Source organism: Calonectris borealis, chromosome 1 (genome assembly GCF_964195595.1).
Source record: "Calonectris borealis chromosome 1, bCalBor7.hap1.2, whole genome shotgun sequence".
Taxonomy (NCBI): domain Eukaryota; kingdom Metazoa; phylum Chordata; class Aves; order Procellariiformes; family Procellariidae; genus Calonectris; species Calonectris borealis.
The window spans coordinates 809,004-828,941 of NC_134312.1; the positions used below are offsets into that span (position 1 = coordinate 809,004).

Below are 19,938 nucleotides of genomic sequence, written 5' to 3' on the forward strand. Positions count from 1 at the left end.
GAGAAACCCAGCGAGGCAGTAAACAGCGCAGGCTGGGGGCTGTTTTGACCAATTTAGTGCCCAGGACCTCCCCAAGTGTTCACAAAAAAAATGTGCCAGAAAGGCACACACTGCTATGAATCCACACTAACCAAATGCAGGGACACCAAACTATAGTCCCGTCGTTTTCCTACACACACCCACAGGCAATGCAATCTGAACATCGTCATTCAGCATTGAATTCGCAGACAGCAACCAAGCAACTACGGAGACTGCTCAACTTAACCTCCCCAGTCTTAAAAGACTCACGGCTGGATTTACAAAAACACATGGCCTCTGCCTCCCGAAGCCAGATCTTACCACAGTTCAGTGCGCTCGCACCACAGCTACACCCGGGAACTCAGAACGTATTGTCAATCGTCAAGACTCTTCTCTCTTCCCCAGAAGTGCATTTACAGGGTACAGCACACTCACGTAGTGATCAAACCTGCAACTGAAAGGAAATAAGCCTCACTGGACACACCACGAACTGACGAGCGCTGCCTGGAAAGGTGCTTCCAGCCACCACTCCAATGAACTGCTGTGAATGGATTCCTTCAGAAGAAAGTCAAAAACTCCCCAGAGTAAAAAAACATGCCACACTGTTTACACCTCTAGAATACCATCCCTGTTCCTGATTGGCTTTGTTTCTAGGAATTGAACAGAAAGATGCAACAATGTCTTATTTACGTCTATATAAGCATTTTAGGATGCCATCTGAACTGATGATCCCATGTAAGATACACGCAGAGTACCGAAATTTAAAAAATCTCATAAAGAATATGCACAGAAATCATGTTGCAATCAGGAAAAAGAAAAAAAAAAAAGCAGCAGGCTCTTTCCAGAAGTCTTACTTTTAAGGTACGTCAGCTGTGCATGCAGCAAGAGCAATGCTCTGAAATTAGTGAAACTGCAAGCAAGGCTCCTAATGCGCACTACCACTTAACATCAACTTAATGATTTTTTTAAAAAGGAGCTTCCCAATTATACTGACGACTATTTGCATGCCGTTTTCTCTGAAATTCAACTTGCATAACAAGAGCTCTGAGAACATTTCTTTTTGTACTACCAGAGAAACAACTTTGCAGAGTAAATGCAAAAAGTGACTGGTTCCAAATCCTCCAAGAAGCTTTGGCAGCACACTGCTGACAAGTTGCACGCTCCTAGGCCTCGGGTCCATGGGAAGCTGGGAGGAGGTAAAAAAGAAGAAAAAAGAGGGGAGGGAAAGAAAAAAAAAAAAAGGAGCACTGCTAAGTTGTTTGGTACCTATTAAGAGAGTTACTGGCTAACCAGAAGAAATGTGTCTGGCGAGCTCCAATAGTAATATGTTTTGCACCAACAAAAAGGCCACAGATCTCCTGGGCAGTCTTCCACACAAGCCTAACTTGCCAGAAGGAATCAGCAATAAGTAAATTTACCAACTAAAAAGATGCTTGGTCTCATTTTTGCTTCATCCCGTTCTCGCATTATCATTTATTTTAAAAAGCCTTTCTCAATTTAAAAAGATCACTGCATAAACATCACCCACACACCACGTAACAGCTCTGAAGAGGAAAAATTGTCTGGTGACCAGAAAGCCTCCCTTCCTGAAGAAAGTCTTCGTATTACCCAAATGGGTATTTCAGGTTAAGGGGGAGAGGACAGGGGGGACAGGGATAGTGGGGAAGTTACCGTTTTGTTTGCAACTGAAACTGAGCCAGTACCACGGCTGGCAAGTGGAAGGTAAAGGTTCGCTATGTTCCCCCGGGGTCTCCGGAACACACGAAGTTTGTACAGAAATTTGACATTTTTCCTTGAGCATTCACAGCCCTCTTTAAGGCTCTTTTCCACTTGCTTCCAGCAGAATTTTCAACCACATTCTCCTGCTGGAAGCAAGTTCTATTTAGAAATTTTTGTAACATCTCAGAGAATAATTTCAAAGCGTCTGTGCCGGCGTGCAGCATCCACAGAGCACACTTCCACACCAGCAGCCCCTGGAGAGGCAGAGCTACCCCACCCCACGCTGTGCGTGCCTTAGGAAGGCTGAGAAAGGTGCTGAGCCCAGACCTTGCCCAACACTGCAAAACATCCTCCACCACCTCACACGACAGGGCTGACACAGAGAGGCCAAACACCACTACTGCTATTTGTAGATGCAAACGCGTCCACCACCAACCCAGACAAACAGCACGCCGATTAGGAGATGCTTCTGGGTGAAGGGTCCGTCCTGCTTACTCCCATTTTCAACATTCTTGTTTTCTTCACTTTCCCTCTGACGGTCAGGGCACGTTCAGACAGAAAACTCAATTCCCCCTTTTCTGGGAAGAGTATTTCCCACCCGAGGTAGCTTAAAAGGCAATCAGCAAGCGTGTGGACTATCATAGAACCACTCCATTAAATGTCATCCAAAACCGAAATTGATACAAAGTTAATTGGCAAACGACACTACAGCTAAAGCTAACTCGGCAAAAGCCAGGAAATATAAAGCAAAAATACCATCAACCACACTCTGACGTACCGACTGTGATCTCTGGAACTGGCACGTACCCACCAGGCTCGCACCACAAGAATGATTCAGACCGTTTTGAACAAGCGGATATAAGTAAAGAGCAACTGCATCATTTTATGGGCTGTGGTGTGTCCCACAGAACTGGATGCTTTTACCCTGACGCTTGTGTAACTCTGGGCTGGTGACAGCCGCACTGACCAGTTCACAGACCATCCTCAGCGGGTGCCAGGGCTCGCACAGCGATAGCAGACACACCACACGTGCGTCCAGAAGCATTGCAGACTCCCGTGCCAAAATATTACAATGCAAATAAAGTCAATGGGCTGTTCCTGTTGAGGACTACAGCCTGACAGCCGTCTCGGGGCACGCAACAATCCTCAAGTGCTTGCTGCCCTGTACGGTACCGTTTGAGAGACTCCTTAAGACAAAGTAAAGCCATGGCAGCTTCATGCAAATTAAGGAGGACAGTTGTGCACACCACCGTTTACAGTTTAGCAGCTTTTACTTTAATGAGGATATGAGCCAGCAGTTTCCTGTAACAGCAACAGTCACAGAATGGAGGAGACAGAAGGATATCTCTGGAGATCATCTAGTCCAACCTGCTGCTTTTCAAAGCAGGGTCAGCTGGAGCTGGCTGCCCAGGACCGCATCCAGGCGGGTTTTGAATATCTCCAAGGATGGACACTCCACCACCTCTTTGGGCACCTCTGCCTGTGTTCAACCACTCTCACAGTAAAAACGTGTTGTCTTTCATTCAGTTTACCGTATTCAATTTGTGCCCACTGCCTCTTGTCCTGTCGCTGGGTGCAACTGAGGAGACCCTGGCTCCATCTTCTTTACTGCCCCATGAGGGATTTATACACATTGATGACATCCCCCCGAGCCATCTCTTCTCCAGGATGAACAGTCCCAGCTCTCCTCACATGGCAAAAGCTCCAATTGCTTAATCAGCTTCGTGGCTCTTTTCTGGACTCTCTCCACCACGTCCAGGTCTCTCTCGTCCTGCAGAGTCCAGCACTGGACTCAGAACTCCAGATGTGATCCCAGCATGCCAGGCAGATGGGGAGGATCCCCTCCCTTGACCTGCTGGCAACGCTCTGCACGTTGCAGCCCAGAAGGCTGCTGGTCACTTTTGCAGCAAGGGAACGTTGCTGGCTCCTGGCCAGCCTTGTGTCCACCACGACCCCGAGGTCATTCACTGCAGAGCTGCTTTCCAGCTGCTCAGCCCCAGCCTGTACTGGTGCATGGGGTTATCCCTCCCCAGGGGCAGGGCTTGGCATTTCCCTTGGCTGAACTTCATGAGACTGCTAACAGCCCATTCCTCCGGTCTGCAGAGGTCCCTCTGTACAGCAGCACAGGTTTATTAAGCATTCTTTCCAGTTTTGTGTCATATAGTGCATCCCAGATGTGCTTCATTTCGTCCTTTCAGAAGATATGCTGCTATTTGTCAAGGGACAGGTAAGCGTGCATCATTCAAAAAGGGAAGAATCGAGCTTTTGAAGATGCAAGTACTTCACAACTGCAGTTCGGCATTGGAGGTGACCGGAACAGTATTATGCGTTTAAGAGCAGAAACAAGGGAAGTACAGCCAGAGGCCTATTGCAGGTGGAGATGGCACAGTACAGCACAAGCCCCGTTCTGGCAGAGCTGGGATCCCGCACCGTGCCTTGCTGTTGAAGCACACCCACAATACAGGGAAGAGATGACTTACAGCAGTCTACTCTTCTTTGGGTTCGACATGCTCAGAATCTACAGTTCAGTCTGTCAGCGGAAGAGAATCATGAGCTACTCAATTATTTCTAGAGCTCACTCAATCTCCGTAGGATCCTACTTCTGACTCTTCAGGAATGCACTCAGTGCTTGTTTCCAAGACAAAACAACACTGATAAAAAATTTCCTCATTCATCTTATAACATAGCCAAGATTAAATCAAAGATTGATATTGATTCCTCTTACATTCACACAAGGCATGAAGAATGGTGAAAAACCCCAATGGAGAAAAGGAGAAGCCTGCTACGTAAATAAATACTATAGCTCAAGAAGAGAGATGTTTTTCAGACTATTATGAAATTATACCTGAGAGCTCTGTGGTTCTCCAGACAAACTAAAGCAGTACTGGAGATTCCTGCCATATCTAATAAGCATTGAAGCTGTTGAAGCCCACCACTCTATGGAGAGCTGCCTTTCAGGCAGTCACATATCTCCTTCCTGCCAACTATACTTCTCCTGGGAAGTAGCTGTCCAGGGAGCCACAAGAAGGCAAAATAAAAAATAGAAAGTTAAAGGCAGGAAATACAGAACGCCTCTTCACCAACGTTCTACTTCTTTCTAGCCCACCTAATCTGTAATTTGGAAGGACTTAGACTTCATTAATATGCACTGCTCCAAATTCAAATTGGTATCATGTCCGCCCTTGGTAGTCATGCTATCTTTGACTGCAATCAAAAATTCAGCTTTATTACAGAGGAGCCTCTCTTACCTGGAAGAATGTTTTCCTCTTTAGAAACCTACTTGCAGACACCCTTTGAAAGCCAAGTCTTGGCAAGCTTTACGTCAGTCCCTCCCCAAGCATAAGAGTGCCACATCAACCCAACATCAACAAAAATAGACGTTATGGAGTGTTATCTGACATGCTCCACATGCTTTCATAACTAATGCTAACATGGGTAGGCATTATTTTAAGTACGGTCTGTTGCAAGCAATAAAGCCCAAAGCATAAGAGTAAAATAGCAAGATACAAATCTGTCTTCTACTGGTATACAGAGCCTTAATCTCCCAAGATCAAACATTTAGGCAAATCTGTTCCAACTTCGGTGCCACACTGAAACTGTAGCTTAATACTACAATGAAAGACTAAGCACAAAGCCATGAGAAAAACAGAAACCAAGGTTTTGGTTATAGCCTGTGAAATAAGTAACAGTTCACATAGCAAACCAAAGTAGGCCTCAGGTGTAAGAATGCAATTTTACAAGCAATAGCTGCAGTAAGTTAAGGAACTAAGATGAAATGAGCAGCTGGCCTTAACACAGCAGCCTGAGTGGAAACCAGCCTTCTCTGTTCCCAAATTAAGATCATGCAATGAGCCCATCATGGCTCGAAACAGTTAGCTATAGGTTTAGTGAAAATAAAGCCAAGGGACATTATCTATGAAGGGTTCTCTACAAAACTCTGCAAGAGGCATCACTGCAGCTTCAGGCCACCTTTAGAAGTTGCAGGACATGAATAAAACAACTATTTTAAAAACAGAATTTTACATAAATATATTCTCATTCATCGCTATTCTCCATGTTCCCTTCCCTCACTTGTTTGCCCAATTCTTTTTTATGAACTCTGAATAAAAGGCAAAGCAGGATAGACCAGAGTCCTCAGAGGCAATGATGGTTCCAGCAACTGCCCACACACACCCCAGCAGTGCATCCCACTGGACATCGAACTCTTATGATCTTGGCAATTTCTGCCAAGCTCTGGCTGCACATGTACACATCAAAGTCTCAAGAACATAAAACACAGAAATGAATTATAGCCTTTATTCCCTCCTACAACCGAACACACAAAATTATAAATTGTCTCTATTGTACTCAGCTAGCTTTGTAGTTAGGTATTATCATAGTATTCGGATAACTGAAATACTTAAAACAAAACCTGTGAAAACTAGTATCTTATACCATGTTTCAGTCTTAGTAAAAAAAAAAAAGGACTTAGTTTATCATTATTTTATTACTTCATCTTCCTTCCACCCCCTCAGTGTCTCATAACCTTCAGAGGTGAACAGTCAGAAGCTTCTGTTTTGTACAGGTGAAGGATGCATCTCTGGCGGGGCGGGGAAGAGTATTTTGCCTGTAGGCCACTTTCAGAGCAGAAGGCCAGCAAAGCTCTGCCTGAATGGCAGAATGGTTTGTCAAGGTCTTGCGGAGTGGAAACAGCTTCCTCTAGCGAGTGCACCCCGGAACTCCAGTGCAGGCATCTGCTTCTGCCTTCCAAGCTTCAGCTACTTCAAAAAGGACAGGACAGGTAATCATCCTGCCAGACACAGGCAGATACCTCCTGAACAGTAAGAAGAGTCCAATCTCCCAACTGAAATTTTTCACACTACATCAACCTGGTATCCCAACCCCATAGTACCAATTAAGCAGCAGTCACAATGCACTTTATTAATGGCATTTTCAGCAAAGATTCGGTATCTGAATTTTAATATTTCAGTACTCCCGAATCCAGCACTGTATATTCAGCCACAGTTACACATCCCAACGTGGAGAAACCTGTACCTTACGCAGCAGTGCCGAAATCCACCCTGCGGCCCAGCAGCACCAGCCAGCTCTTAACTCGCGCTCCTCCTCTTGCCATGGTACCAGCTCTGCAGCTCCTTTTCCCCTGACCTTTTCTTCACAGCGTTCTGACACAGCGTTCTCCTGCCACATTATTCAGGGTTTGTCTTGTGATTCTCTCCCCCCCCAGCATCAAAAAACAGTAGAGGAAAATCTCTGTCCCAAATCCTAATCTGCTCAGTAACTGAATAACCTCAGAGGGCACCTGTATTAGGAGAGGCACTCACGTCACTCCACGGCCACAGCGAACACGCGAGGAAGAAGATGGAAACACTGAACAGAGGATTCTGTTAATCTTCAAATTGCCATATAACTAAAGATGTGTTTCAGCTTCCTGAGAGATTGCTTAGCCCGAGCTGTTGATTTGGAAATGCTTAGATACGCTTCTAAGTCTCAGATAGAATTTATTCTTAACCAAAATAGTGTTTCACCAGTTAGCCAAGAGCCTCCTTTTGTTTTCCTCTTCTGAGCTAGCAATATGAATTTCTTCATTTTTTCTTAACATCTAACTGACAAACGAAAGAGACATCTCCATTTACATTCCTTGGACACGAACAGTAAATCGCAAGTACTGCAGGAGAGAGTCTGGTATACCAGCACAGTAAGGGGTTGTGTTAGGGTTTTTTTCTTTTAATAAAAAACTGCTGCAGGCAAAAAATGATGAAGGCCTCTGTTGTACAAATATGCACACAAAATTAAGAGCTACTTCTAATTACTCTATGCTTCTGAAGTTCCCTAATAAAGAGATGATATCAAGAAGTACTTTGTTTTGATGATCAACTTTATCCTCATCTAGTATCTAGTTAAACAGCCTTCTAATTGACGCCCTACCCCACGCTAAGGACAAAATTTGCACAGCTTCTTTATTTAAATGTTACATTTTTAATTAAATTCAACACACCCAGACACTGAAAAAACTGCAGTACTTCAAAAAATGCAGGAAAAAGCTAGCCAGAAAAATATACCAAACGCACTGTGAACATAATTGCACAAAAAAGGTCTTTTTTTTTCTAGGTCAGTCAAAAGCACATGGAGCTAAACACACACCAAAGAATTAAACTCCACAGCCTACCAGCTTCACGTTATCTATAAGGGCATAGTTATCTCAAAGTTTTTAACCTGTGCTTTACTCTATCACTAATAATTTAAGAAGATTAATAGCCAAACATTTTCAGCTGCTACTCTCTCTGTTTACGTAGCTCTACAGTCCGTCTCCCCCATGGAAGCAGGCATCAGCAGCATCTACAAGGAACCCCGGGGGGATTTCTGTGCTTCACTTTAAGATTAACCTTGAAGTGTAAGATTTGCAACTTGATTTGAATATTAAAAAGCTAGCACACAATCATTGTTAAAACAAGCAAAACAAAATCATGGGGAGGTTGTGTGTCGATTTACATCTCTTGCAGGACTCCCCAGACACTCCACTCCTCATTCACTTGCACTGCTCACACTAATAAGCAAGACTTTGATGCCACTTAGACTGTTTACTACATGTTGTTTGAGCAACAAATGAATTTTTTTTCTGGATCACCACAGTTAAACCCTTCAGAAATAATTATTATTAATTAAACTATTATCTCAAAAGTGAGATGCTGGTATTTACTGGGGCACATAAGCAGCATTTTTCAGAAAACCCAGTTTGTCAAAGTAATTTACCACATCGATCTCTGGACCCTGGATATTTTATTTTTTGCTGCACACAGAATAAGGCAATACTACAAAAGAAACATCATACCGCTCAGGCTATTAGATAGCGAAGCAGCAGCATTTGCAAACTAAGATTTCCTGTTGCGCTTTACAAGAAGATCAAGAGCTGTACATCTCAGATACACCTATTTCATCAGCACTGCGATGTCCTCAAATGAGCAAGAAAAACAACTGCTTGCATTCCTTTAATGGTCCTTTTGCAAGCCCAAAGCTTCAAAACTGCATTTATGCCTCTATCTACACTTTTTGCATGCTGCAGTTTTTACCAGAATATTCTGATGTTGCGCTGTTCTACCAACCAAACTACATAAAAAAGAGGCACAATATTGCTTTGCCAAAACCGTAACAAACCAGTGCCTTAAAACAGGATATTAAACAACATCTGCATTTTAATTTCCTTGGTCTTTCAGGACATCATATAGACACAGTCCACACAAAGTTTACCTAGTTCTACAGTTAAAATAGATATTAAGACACTTCAGAAGAAAAATCTTATACGTAACAATGGACCACCAGCCTGTTTTCCCTGCATGGCACCACTTAAACGATATTTATGGGCTAAGCTTCATTCCTCATAAAACATCTTGAAAGGAAAACAATCATTTGGAAATCTCAGACCCACCCTTTGGAGTTCAACGGGCTTTACCTGGACAAATAAACATTAAAGCTCAGGTTGCTTTTGAAATCACAAACCAGAATTATGTGCTGATGATGTTAGGCCATAGTTTGCCATTTATTTAAACCTGCACTCCTGAAAAAAAAAACTGTTTTCCTTTTCCATGCAGCATTAGCAGAAAAAAATTTCAGCTGGATCACTCCCTCAAACTGCTTCACAATGCAGCTGCACAAATGCTTGTGCCAACAAGGAGGGAGGGTAGAGGAGTGACGAAGAACGGGTATGAGCGGCAAGAAGGGGACAGCTTTTCAGCAGTAGTGCCAGCTTAAATGCATGTCAAACTATGGCTTGGAGCACAAATTCTAAGAAGTTGTTCACATTGTAACTAAATAGCCTTCATCATAACCAAAAACACTAAAAAGCACAGAATCTGTAACAGAAAAGGTGAAGATTTCAAATGACTGAGAAGGATGACATTTATTTATCCAAGTTTAATAAAGAATTCTAGGGATTGTATAAACTTTGGGAAAATAAATTAACATCAACCTTGCACAAAAGATCATCAGTAAGTACTTTCGGTCCCTACAAATACCTCAGAGAATGCAAATTACGATAGCTGCAGGAACAGAGTATCATCTAAGCGATTATCTCCGACTATCATAAAACCTTGTATTCAAGCTTGCTTGCTGTTGCAACTAAATATTCAGTTACAAGGAGTCATCGTCAGGTATTAATTTGCATATAACACTCAAAGTCTATTTGAATAACAGTTCCCAAGTCGGAAATTCAGTTTCAAGCGAAGCACACTATAAGCAACAGAAACGTTCGCCCCGCTGCTGCAGACAAGCGTTCTCTCCAGTGCCGAGAGCGCTTGCCACCGTAACTTTCGTAAGAGCACCCAGCACCTCGATGGGCCTCACAAGCAACTGGGCTTCAGTGAAACCTCTTCCAGTTAATTTAAAACCCGACTTCTCAAACTATGAAGAATACAGAAGACTATCAATCCCTTCTAAAGATGAGAGTTCCTTTTGCTTTCTACATATTCTGGAGGTAAGGTGTGGGTTTTTTTCTCAGCTGGAAAATACTATAGTGACATTTTAAATAACCTTCTTGTTGCTTCTATATCTGAATAGCATAATAAAGCACCATATTAAGAGATGCCCCTCCCAATTCAGCAAGCCTGTACATTTACATGCGCAGGACAATGCTGTACGGAGACACCAGCTCAAGTTTCGACAACAGAGAAGGCCCATCAGCCCCGCACTGAGCTGGAGGTGATGTAACGGGGCTCCTTCCAGCTCTACAGCTCGTCCACAGACCTCTCTGCATCGCATTCAGCCACAAGGTACAGACACAACCTCAGGAGCCTGAGCTAAATTTTCCTCCACTGCTGCACGTAACAGTCCAAGTAAGAACAAAGAAGTGGTAAGGGAAAGGGAAGCATCCAGGTTTCAAGTAAGCAATATCGTTACAGAGAAAGAGCTTGTGGCATTCAGTCCCTGAAAGCAGGCAGCATCCGCTGTCTCAGAATTAGGTACAGAAAAACCGACAAGGGACTACAGGAGCATAATGTGCTGAAGAATAAGAGAAAATGCAGAAGGAGGGTCTTCTCTCAATTCCACCGGTATACTTCCCAGCCTATTAAGGTGGTGTTCAGCATTACGCATAAGCAAATGTTTTCTCCTCTTATTTAACAGGTAAAATACCCACATTAATTCTTGGCCTAATCAACAACCCTGACAACAAGCTTGACAAGTTATATACATGCCAAAAATCGTGAACGAGAAATACATTTAGAATTCCACACGTATCAGACTTCCCCTTGCTTTTTTTAAATATAGCAGATTACCCAGTATGGTTTTTATCTTCTCTGCCCTGCTATTTTCTGTAATCACATACCTCAAAATTGTCTCTAACACTAACACACATAACATTTTGTCATTTTCAGGCACAGCATCCATTCCAATAATTATACTTTCAATGTTATTTTGGCTTATTACTTCACATACTGAGATGAATCTTCACAGACCTTCCATCAACACTGCCTGGTCTTCCCCCATCTCTTCCCCATTAGGCAGCCGGAGTTTAAACCAACCAATATACATAAATTGTAGTGATTTCCTTCCAGCAAGAATTGCCTTTCATCTATTAAAACTTAAACACGTAGGTCAGCAGAAGACTGTTTCTTTTTATCAAGAGCCTTTGAGATCCTCCTGTTTCTCCAAACACTAGGTCTGCTGTTTCGTTGTTAGTGATTTGGTAAAGTTTCTGCTTTTCCCAAAATAATATATTTATGACCTGGACACAGTCCACCAGCTCTAACAACAAACTGTGATTATGCAACAATATTTTCCTCACATGGCAAATGTCTACTGTGACTACTAGGTGATTCAGTTTCACTTCACAGTTCCTTGTAAAAACTCAAGCATCTATCCAAACCCCAAGTATACACTAAATATTTTCACTTGCTGTTCTCTTCTAAGACTAAAAATAATCAAATAGTTTTGTTCTTGGGAACTGTACCTCTTCATTCCAACATTTTCTTCCAGGTATTTTAAAAAACAGCACTTACAAGCTCGCTTCAATTGAGTAAAAAATTTCACTCATGAAAAATGAAGTCAAAGCGGTGAGGTTTTTTTCTGCAAGACACAACATTCTTTAGCAGCGCTGCTATTTAAAATGGAGGGGAAAAACAGGACTGGGGAGGTGATGGACACACTGCATGAAAGCTGCCATACTGGAAGCACTGCACGTATTAACACTAACTCCTTATAACAGTTATTTTATAGGGACTACAGTTAGCTAAGAACAAAGATGACAAAAGTAACAGGAAAAACAGAAGTAATGAAATTAGCTGCCTATTTTGTAAGAGGAAACAGTGGGTACAGTCTAACATCAATGAAATCGAATATGCATTTATTCCTGGCACTGCATCCCTAAAACATTACGTGCCTTTCTGCAAAATTTGGCATCCTCAAGCCCCTTCATATTTTTGTAAACTACTCTGCTACTTCATCCTTGAGTCTTCACAAGACTCAGACACATGTAGCAGTCTCTAGGACTGGTCATAATTAAATAGTCTTTAGAGAAAGTACAAGGAAAAAACTCAATATATACATTTACTAAAACAGTGATAGTTCTTTTCAGCTTAGGGTCCTCTTCATGCTAAGTACTGAAGAAACATGAAGCAATCCTCTCTTCTGCACCATGGAGCTTACTGCTTATTTACGACCCAAACTAGGCAGACAATCACAACATACAGCTACTCCTCTGGTTAGCATCTGTACGTCTCAAACAGAATGTGGAAAACCAACTGTGCTGGTCATGTATATGACAAAAACTTGTTTGTTTTATGGTATTGGTCTTAAATAGATAACTGTCTGATCCTGAATCATTTATAGACACTGCTTTCAACCTCAAACTTATCAGTCAGCTACGAAAGAGGAAGAAGATTCATCAAGCAGAGCTAAGGGCATAGCACATTGCGAAACATACCCAAAGTCTCATTCACCTTACAATCCATCAAGGGCGAGAAGGCAACCTCATTGAGATGAGGAGGTCCCCATCAGAATCTTTACCTAGCAAGTTGAGTCTTCTGCAATAGGATCTGTCTCACCTAACGTGTAGATATTTATACTATGGATGACTAATCTGAATTAGTCACCCAGACTCCCTTTGCAGTAGGAGAGAAATGAGCACTTCTACAGCAAAACTCATCTCTATTTTAGACTTCTGCATCAAAAGAAAATAAGCATCTCTTTCTCTCCATTGACTAAAAAAGGAATCCTAAATGATTACCTCAGATGTAGGCATTTACATCATAGATATGTGAACTTCGGTGAGAGGTCTCCAGCCCCTTGAAAGTGAAGGCAGATTCTGAAACACAATGTTAAGGGGAAAGAAAAGGCTTAGAAAGTCATGGAAGAAAATAAAAAAGATAAAAGAAAATTTAGGCTATACTATGGACAGTAAAGGACTGGGAGAACGCATAAGTAGTAAAAAACAACTGAGCACTAAGAAAAACAATCTTCCTTATCAAAAAAAAAAAGGATAATAGAACTAAGTTGAAATCCATCATTTACTATTTTCCAATTTGTAAAATAGAGTGCTGATTGAGCATCTGTTGATCATTAATCGGGTACTTTGGCTCAGGAGCTGAGGTCCTGGGACTCTGAGGATGACCTGGATATTCTATTCACTAGATTAGTGAATAGAATCACTTAGTTTGATTTAATCTAACACGGAATCATGGCTTTTGTTAACACTGCTGCAGCCCCACTATTCCCAATCCCTTCACAGTTTAAACTGTCCGGCAAACGTTCCAGCAGCAGTGCTCATCTGTTCCTACCATGCCTGTTAAATAAAATAAACCAGCAGAAAATGAACGGGTGGCGGGGGAAGGGAAGTCTTCTGACAGCCTGGCTCCCTCTAAGTACAGGACCATCACCAACGCAGAGGGACAAACCAGGAAGATGTTGCGCTGCAAGCGTAGATTAGTAAGATTGCACCACACCCTATTTAAATGCAGACGGCGAGAGACCTGCTCTCTTTACTCTTCTCCTTCCTGGGTCACACGTTCCTCCCTTGTGTCAGCGCTGTTTATGCAACTACACATCCAGCTGGTTGAGGGAGCTGATCCAGCTGAAAACTGCTCCCTCCAAGCAGGGTTAGCGTCCGGCCCGCTCGGCTCTCTGAGGTGGCGTACCACACAAATATTAATGCCAACACATGGCAACCTGGACTCGGGCCCATCGATGTCCCTGTGGAACTGCGCCCTTGGTCCTCTGGCTCAGGGAGATGGGATACAGCTTTCAACCTGTTAGCTTATAGTCTCAATTATCCTTCTAAAAAAGGAAGAAATCCATCTTAACAGAAAAGAATTATATTAAATGGCATACCAGAGGATCTTCTGAAGGAAGAAAATGAAAAGTAAACACAGAAAAAGAAACACAACCTTTCTCATCCCACCCTGCTGCACATGAAAGTAAGAAGCTGAAACAATCCGTAGGTTTTGCAAGACTATGAGGAATGAAAAGAAAGGAAGAAATTGCTAAGAGAATCTAAGTCGCTTATCACAAAATATCAAGGCATACCCATCATGCATTTTCTCAGCTGACATACTTAGGCCTACAATAGAAAAATCAAAGACAAAACTGAAACTGAGATATTTTGTGTTCTATTTCCTTCTTCCTTCCTGTAGGCTGCAGCAAGAAAGACCATCTCCACTACTGTAGTCTTCGCATTTTTTTGTCTTTCGCCCAGTAAGCAGTGCCAGCCTCTGCTTTGCTGCTATTGCTCCTAATTCTGCCAAACAAAATCAGAATCAAAGTGACTTAATAGTTATCAGTGTCACTGCAGGCCACAATGCTCTGAATAGCAGCAAACTGCAGAACTGAAATAAAATTTAAAAAAAAAGACAACTAGCATAGGCATACTGGAGAGAACAGCAGAGACATTTGCCAACTGAACACAAGCCTTGAATTTAAGCAATCAATATGTTTGGAAAGTTTTCTTTGCAAACCACGTAGATTGCCTACCGTGCCACCTACCAAAACAAAGGCTGGTGAAAGTTTCTTGTTTTGCCTAGGTAAGGAAATAGTTCCAAGCTCTGCCTGTTTGGCTCAACTTCTTGAACTTTGCCATTTAACCATAATGTTATTTTCTCACGCCTTCCGGTTTCCCCTTCTGTCCAGATAAGATTGTGTCCTTAAGCACATGACATTGACACAACGGTAAGAAATTCGGTATTTGCAATGCAGTGACATCCAGAGGCACCACTCCAGGGACGAGCTGCCCCCGTACCAGGCACCGCGCACGCCGAAGGCAGGGCCACTGCCCCAGAGAGCCTACCATTCGTGCACAGAACGAGACAACAGGTAGACACAAAGAAAGAGAAACCGAGAGGGAAAACCAGTAACAGTCAGCAGTCACAGCTCAACAGCTGCAGAGCTTCCATGCCCAGGCTAATGATTTTAACTTCCTCCTTTTGACATTACGTTCTCCTAAGCTGGCTCATCCTAATTTTGCTGACAACCCCCTTTCCAAAGCTCGGTGCCACATGGCGTTTAGTTTGAAGCGACCCTTGCCAAGGATGACAGTTTTAGTTAGGCTTTAGGCATTGCTATGTAGCCATTTATTATTGTAACTACTTGCACTGTCTCAGCTTTATCTAGGACTAAATGGCATTAATAAGCAAAGAGATAGAAAGTCACTGTTAATTCAGCCAGTGATGTCCAACTTCCCATTTGCAGACCTGATCCGAACACCATGCATGCGATGTGTGTGGCATTCAAACTCCACAAAAATACGAGGTTTTTTAGTCTGAGATTTTTAACCTTGGCTGTGAAAGCTTCATTTTCCGAGATAACTAATATTTATTTGCCCGAGTTTCCCCCCATACCAGAGTTAACAGGCAGGTAAAAATAGCCAAGGCATGTAATAATAATGTCAATATTGGTTACTGCACTGCTGACTGTTCTAGCAGATCAAAACAAGGAGCAGAGAAGTCCATCACGGGGGGAGGGGAGGATGGTGGGAGGAATATAGACACAGAAAGGGAAAGAGAAAAGCGCAATTAAAGAAACAAGCACCCTAGAAACACAGCAGCGGACAGAAAAGACAACATACTTTTGCTTCTAATAATACTGAATCAAAGAAGACACTTAAGTTCCTTTGTTGCTACTATTGGTCACACAGAGGCCACATTCTTTCCCTGATCCTTATATAAACCCACTGACATCTGTAGATTTTCCGTGAAAAGGAGGTAACAAACAGTCAAACCGATTCCCCAGCCCATAAAACATAATTAAGAACAGAACTGTGTTACCCTATAAATAGGGCTAAGAGTAAAAGACTGCTGCTCTGAACTGTGGCTCCATATTTGACTGCTCAGATGGAGAGCCGACATCATTCATTAATACAGTCTATTAACTCTGCTCTCCTCAATTAGTTTTTCAATAATTTTACATCTAGCAAAGCAACAAGACCTCCCACAAATATTCTTCCCTATAAAGTTCTCAAAAGTTCTGCCAACCACTCAGCTCCTGCTTTGCTCTCAACTCACTGACCTCATCGGCTTTTCCTGTGTCATTTACACCCAAGTTTCCCAGTTATTCTTGTCATTCTACTATTGTTTCAGAAACATTTACTATAACAAGATACTCTTCTATTTCTTGGCATTCCAGTTCGCCCATTTTTATGGCTGAGCTTATTACACTGTTCTAGCTATTGCCCTTCAGGCACTAACACTTCAGACTCCAAGCCACTGTGTTAAGAAAACATACTACTTGATTATGTATGTGAAGTCATTTTCCCTAACATATAATCTACAGCTTTTACACTTACTTCTACACACCTTATTATCAGAAACAGAGAGTACGAAAGCTCATCTTATTCCCCCCACCCCGAGCTCTCCTCAAACATTACACCTTTCTTTGCTGAAATTCTCCTATGCCACTAATGCCCTGCTGCATCTCAGGGAAGAAAACAGTTTTGGTTTCCCTTTGACACCTTAGCTGATAGCCAAAAAAACTCAGGGGAGAACACAAATGAAGTGTTCCTTCCACAGAGCATGGGAAACCACGATCAGCTACGCCTGGGATATCTCCCTACCAAAGAGGAGGGGAAGTGTAACTAAACGATTCCTCCTTCTAGCTCAGGATTGCACTATCTGGCGACAGCGAGAATTTAATTCACTCCATCTGACTGCCAGCCCAACCAGCAAACGGTGAGCCAGGGGTGGGGGGAGCCCGTGACAGCTCCACTGGCACCCCTCTGCAGAAGGGGGGCTGCAAGGGCTTTAGCCTTCCCCCACAGGGAAGCACTGCAGAACAGGCTACGCCGCTCGCGACAGCAGCCTGGAGTTTTCTAAAAATAATTTAAGCCCACAGACCGAGGATGCTTGCTTACTAGGAAAAAACACCCAAAACATAAGCTCTTGAAGATAGTTTTCTCTTCGTTATTCATTTTTCACAGTCTCCAATTTCTGAACTATGAACTTAGAAATTCAATCTGTCCCTCCTACAACGCAACCAAGACTTCATCAAATACCAGGTTCCGAAGGAGGATGCTTCAGTGCTCCCTGCCATCCCCAGAACAAATGCTCGACAGCAGTCGCTCTCTCACAGTCTGAGGTTTGCAGGAACCTCCAAAACCTCAATGCCATTTTCTGCACCACCTGTCTGATACCATTTCTGCTACAGACCGAGCTCTTCCCAGAAAGCTGCTGCAGCGCCACAAATTTTCCACGATTTCTAGACAGGACCTTGTCCTAGGTCCCTGGATTTGCAATGCAATACAAAGAAAGTACAAAAGTCACCAGAATTGTCTGCATATCGAATACACGAAAAACAAAGCAAGCCTTCAATTTCAAACCATTTTGTTCTTATCCAATCCTCAGTCATCTCCTGGGCAAGTGTTTATTGGTATCACTCAAACCAGTGCAGATCATTATGTGTTCCTATTGCACATTCCAAAATTTAACTTTGCTTACCATGATATCACCATCGGTTGCTATGGAAATTGCTATACTACCACATCCACCAGATTTTTTTACCACTGAAGTATTTTGGCAGACTGTTTGCTTTTAAGCATCAGAGTAATAAGAGAAATCATAAATGTTTATTCTCCCATCATTCTCAAAATGGTGCTTTATAACAAAAATCTGCTAGTAAGTGATTACATGCTTGGCTTCAGACATGTGTAGCTCTGGACAGGACTGGAATCACAACTTTCTCCTTTGTTTTTCAAGAGAGAAAATGAAGTACATCATGAACACAAGCTCCAGTTTTTAAAATACTAATTTTTAAGTGGGAGATCAAGACATGAAAAATACCTCAGGTCCCTCCGCGTTCTCTCAGTTTCTCTTTTTCACTTCCTAGTTTACTTTTTTTTTTTTAAACTAGTGCAAAACAAGGCCTTCAAATTCAGAGGGGAGCCCTCGTCAGACTCACCAAGAAGTCATCTTTCTGCAAGATTACGTGTTGTCGTGATTCCATTTGTGGCTACAACTCCTACCCCAGTTTCTGTACGTTAATAACACCAGCACAGTGACATTTATTTTCACACACTGCACATGCGAAGCCGGCGGGGCCCTCGCTCAGGCTCTGGGCCCTGCACACCCGAAGCCAGCGGGTCCCCGGGAGGCCGACCCCCGCCTCTGACCTTGCCAACACCACCTCTCCCGACAGCTTCAGCAATGAACCACCGGCGAGGCGTCAGTCACGAAAACCTGGATCCCCGCGTTCCCATTACCCACCCCACCAGGTCACCCCCCCGCCCCAAAAAAAAAAAAAAAAAAGAAAAAGCAAACTCTGATCTCTCTTACACGCGCAGAAAGTCCGATTTAACCCAGATATCGCATGGAACGAGACGGTGGGACGCCAGCAGGGCCGAGAGCAAGGACTCAAAACCCGACCTCTGCGATGAGGGCTGCCAGAGGGGCGGCGCGGCCAGCACCAGCGGGGCTTCGGGCTATTTAAAAACCCAAAAACACAGTGAAAAGCAAACCAGGGGCAGCTGGACGCGGCCCTGCAGCCCAGGCAGCGCTACGGGACCGGTGACCAATTCCTCCCGGCGTCTGGGGGGCGGGAAGGGGGTGTCGTTGCGGCGGAGGAGGCCGAAGCAGAGGCGGCGGCGGGGAAAAGGAGGCGGCGGGCTGGCGGGGCTGGCGGGGCTGGCGGGGCTGGCGGGGCGGCAGGCCGCGCACCGCCTCCGCGGCCCGCCGGGCCCAGCGCCCCGGCCCCGGCGCAGGAAGGCGGAAGCGGCCCGCGGCCGGGCGCAGCCCGCGGCCCCGCCAACCCCGGCCCCGGCGCGGCGGCAGGTGGCGGCGGGCGGGCGGGCGGCGGTGACAGCTCGGCGGCGGCGCGGGCGGCGGGCCCGGCCGCGGGTCTCACCTGCTGGGGGTCCGGGCCTGCCCTCCGCCCCGCGGCGAGGCCGCTGGCGCGCTGCCTGGCTGCGAGGGCCGGCGGCCCGGCGGGCATGGGCCGCGTCCGAGGCGGGGCGCCGCGGCCGGGGCTGCGCTGACAGCGGGCGGCGAGGCGGCGAGCTGCGGGCGCTCCGGCTGCCTCCAAAATGGCGGCGGCCCCGCTGCTGCCCAGCGCCGCGCGGGGGGGCGGGAGGGCGGGGCCGCGCGGGGGCGGGGGCGGGGCGGGGCGGGGCGGGCGGGGCCGCGCACCGGGGGCGGCACCTGGGCCGGGGGCGCGGGGCGTGGCGAGGCGGGGTGGGCGGGGCAGCGCCCGGGGCCGGGGGCGTCGCCGCGGCGGGAAGGGGCCGGGGCCGGGGCCCGGTGGGGCGGCCCCGGGCCCGGGGACGGGTCACAGCCCGGGACGGCGCTCTGCGGCTCGGGGACAGGCCCCGGGCCCCCGGGGTGGGCGAGCTGCGGCCCCCGGGGTGGCTCTCGGGGATGGGCGGGCAGGCCCCCGGTGGTGGCGCACGGCCTCGGGCGACACAGGCCCGGGCCGGGAGGAGGGCGGGACCCCGCGGCCGGGGGGGACGTGGGGACAGCGGGAGCCCTTCTGTGGCCGCTACCTTCGAGTAACGGGAGGCAGCAGCGGCGGGAGGGGGGAGGCCCCTTGCTCCCCACCCAGCACCGGCGGGGTCACTGGGAACGACGTCCCGGGAGGAGCGGGGAGGCGCCGGAGACGGGCACTGTCGTGGGGCGGGCGGGATTAACGCTGGGGTGACACGGTCCACCGTGTCCTGCGAGGTGGGGGTCAGTGCGGAGGAGAAGGGAGGGAAAAAGAGGAGAAGAAGGAAAAAGGGTGACCCAAAAGACAGAAGAAAAC

General features: G+C 45.5%; 1 protein-coding gene across 9 annotated transcripts in view; it reads right to left on the reverse strand.

The window, feature by feature from the left end:
• Window positions 1-19,217, reverse strand: part of PPP6R2 (protein phosphatase 6 regulatory subunit 2) — a 117,701-nt gene extending 98,484 nt beyond the window's left edge. For 3 of the 9 annotated variants that reach the window (XM_075141127.1, XM_075141123.1, XM_075141103.1), the window contains exons 1-3: window positions 19,048-19,180; window positions 12,953-13,030; window positions 340-472 (exon numbers count right to left, since the gene is read on the reverse strand). The gene's annotated coding sequence lies outside the window, so the exon portion shown is untranslated. Of the gene's footprint in view, window positions 1-339; window positions 473-12,952; window positions 13,031-19,047 lie in introns of all 9 variants that reach the window. The other 6 variants (XR_012672255.1, XM_075141156.1, XM_075141146.1 and 3 more) reach the window with 6 other exon arrangements.
• Between the last annotated feature and the right edge of the window lie 721 nt (window positions 19,218-19,938).